Here is a 3,270-nt window from a genome sequence, read left to right as displayed (position 1 = left end):
GAGAGCAACAGTGCGAATTGTAGCACAGAGTTAAAACACAGACAATATGTTTTTTTGAAACCGCCTTGCTCTCACGAACTCGAAAGAGAATACAGATCTAAAAATATAATAAGCTTGCATTTGTGAGTACGCATAGAAGCAACCGATTTCTGAGCTCAAAACATGTTTGTTAAAACATCTTTTTGATTTTTTGGATGACAAAATATGTTAATTACATTCGCTTAACTCCTATTTAATATTTTCAGTATAAAATAGCTGCTTAATTTCGCAAAAGTATTTTTGATCCCCCACCCCAATTTCATACAAATTTGAGGCAGATCTCAAGAATTGTTGGCAAATCGCTTGCTCTTCAAACGTGAATTCAAACATGAATGCATGCATACGTACATAAAATACCCTACAGACAATTATTCTTATGTGAAATCATATATGTTGTTTGTAGGGGGGCGGATCGAGACGCTGCTATTAGGCGTCGAATGGCAGTATGTATCCAAATGAAGAAGTCAGAGTGGTTCCAATAAATATGTTCGATGTATTTGAGTGTTCTATTGAGAATTGGCGCGAATAAGTGCTCGACGGCAACTTGTAGCGGGGGTGGAATCGTAACTGGTTCTAGCTTATATGCTAGGACTACGGTGAGCGACGTGCGGATCGTAAGAGAGCACAGCACCGGGAGAGCGAGAGCAAGGCAGAGGGCGATGCAACTGGCTGTAACTGAGCGCGGTAACTGTACAACAGTACAGTAGCGGACACTCAAAAATAAGTGATTTTTGTTGTTTAATAAACGTCCATGATGAGCTAAAGATTCTAGATCAGATTGAAACCAGGACCATTTCACGGCCAGTCCAATATCCTAATTCCCACTATTGATAAATATTATTTTAACTAAGAGAACCCATCGTTGGAAAAATCAAACTTTATGAATATATCGTTACACAATATAATAAGAAAGTTCAAAAAAATATGCCTGACCAATCTTGTATGGCGGCAAGAAGCAGAATCGTCCTAGTCGATGATGGCGTCAGCAAGCGGAAAGTGGTCCTCATTAGGCGGAATGGGGTTTTCCTCTGAAATTTTTTTGCGCGTGACCGCCTTTACATATCTGTTAGTCAGTGCCAGATACCCAATTATCCGACTTTGCAACGATCATTTGTCCTACTTTATTATTTTATTTTAAATCAATTATAAACATAACGTTTCTCCAATAATTTAAAGTCAAAGTTTCGTTGAGTTTGGACCATTGGCGCCTTTTCTGGAGCATTTTTGGTGTGGAAAGTGGTATTTTTGGTATTTAATGTTTTGGGCTAATATCGGTATCTACTGACTGAATAAACTGCCTTCTAATATCTTATGCCGTTTTTAGGATTTTTCTGCAATGTTTAGGATACGTATACCCCATAGGATTGATAGTCCTATGGGGTCGTCCTCCTCCTACTTCCTGAGAGTGGTGGTCGCTTTACCGAACCGCGTTTGTTTTGTATTGTGTATAAAATTGTTTAAAGAAGACTTGCTCATCCATGTTTGGGGATAATAGGGCCAAACCTAATTTTTATGCCCCCAATTCCAATATAGCTGCCCTATCGACTTCAGTAATTTTTGGCATTTTTTTACATATATATATTTTTTGTTTTAACCTTAATAAGACAGCTAATAAATGTATCTACATAATAAAAATGTTTCCCGACTGGGATTCGAGTTTTTGAATACGCGCCATCGGTTTAAAGTTAGATAACATGAGTGTCCATATTTCACTGTCCGCTACTGTATGTACATTTGCTCATTAAATTTGTTTATTATGTATTCAAAAAAATTAGCATATAAAGGATATACAAAATATGAAATTTTTGTATTCTGGGCAATCATCGTCAAAAGTGTCATAGTCTCTAATTAATTCTAAAGTAAGCGGTGTATGCTTCGACAGCCGTAAAAAAACTAATAAACTAATAAAATTTTTTGGCATTGCGAGCATCTCAGCCTCATGTATAGACGCTCTGGCTGACTCTTGAACAATTTCAACAATTTCAAGAGAGCCTGGAGTCAGCTCTTGAGCCGGTCAGAAAATTCGAGTACAACAAATTTGTATGGCGTTACTCATCTTACTTACTCATATTGTCTTATGTTGTGAAATGTTGAATTTCGCTTATTTCATTATTTTTCCTTGGGGATCAATGAAAAATACCTTTTTATAAAGTTAGTGTCGGTGGTTCCGCGGAGTTGCCTTTAACAGCACCAAATGAATCCGTAAGAGCAGTTATTGTCGTAAGTTGCCGCTGCTGCTGACCGCTACAGGTACTGGCAATGTTTTATCCTATAAAGTACATCGATCATAACCTAGCCTCCTGCTTTAACCACGCGACAGCAAAAACGGTAAGCTTAAAATTGTGACGGCACCTCATGGTAGCCGAAAGTATGCCCGTTCATTTATGGCTAGAAATTACCTTTTATCGATATACATTAAACACTAGATCTAATACTATCTCGCCTATCGCGGACAACTATCGGCCATCGACATCCCCGACCCCTGAAGAACCGCTTCACTCAAATCCAAAACCGCAACCGAGAGAGGCCACAGAAATTCACTCGCACACTTGCGCGTCTGATGACTCCATCGACTCCTTGGTAAACGCCCTCCACGATGTCCAATCTCTACGGAGCAAGGCTAGATCGCAGATGAAGACCATGTCACCCTGGCGAATCGGCTCCGTCCTCTGGCACCATTTTTCTCGGCTCGCAAATGTAGGAATTTCCGCTATCTTCAGTACTTTTCTCAACTTTAACAAACCCTCTTCTATATCTTGACTACAGATAATAACGTCATCCATATAGACTGCTGCTTCATTATTCTTTACCAAATCTCTCAACACAGCCATTATAAATCTAGTAAACACCGCTGGAGAATTTGAAATTCCAAATGGTACATATAAAAATTCGTATATTTTTGAGACTCGACTTCTACAGGCACATGGAAAAAACCATTTGTTAAATCCAACGTGGTGAAATACTTTGCACCCTGCAGTTTCTCCAACACTGTATCCATATGTGACATTGGAAAGTTATCGCGAACTATTTTCTCATTCAGCTTTTGGTAATCACATCATAGTCTCTTGCTACCGTTCTTTTTGGGTACCAACACTACTGGTGATGCATACTCCGATGTACTTGGCTTTATAATCTTCTGAGCCAGCCACTCTTCCACTTGCTTGTCCACGATTTCCTGTTCACACAACGGTAATCGTCTCGGATGCTGGAAAACTGGTATCTCATCCACTA

The 3,270-nt window shown here is 39.2% G+C and overlaps 1 long non-coding RNA gene across 1 annotated transcript; it reads left to right on the top strand.

Moving 5' to 3' along the window:
• Positions 1 to 1,876: 1,876 nt before the first annotated feature.
• LOC117191328 lies at positions 1,877 to 2,847 on the top strand. The gene is made up of 3 exons (XR_004474006.1): positions 1,877 to 2,367; positions 2,466 to 2,736; positions 2,806 to 2,847. It is a non-coding gene; the product is annotated as an uncharacterized LOC117191328 (long non-coding RNA).
• Positions 2,848 to 3,270: the final 423 nt, after the last annotated feature.

Source organism: Drosophila miranda, assembly GCF_003369915.1.
Source record: "Drosophila miranda strain MSH22 chromosome Y unlocalized genomic scaffold, D.miranda_PacBio2.1 Contig_Y1_pilon, whole genome shotgun sequence".
In the NCBI taxonomy this organism is placed as follows: domain Eukaryota; kingdom Metazoa; phylum Arthropoda; class Insecta; order Diptera; family Drosophilidae; genus Drosophila; species Drosophila miranda.
The sequence above is the reverse complement of the archived record's forward strand: the minus strand, read 5'-3'. Positions and strand labels throughout refer to the sequence as shown.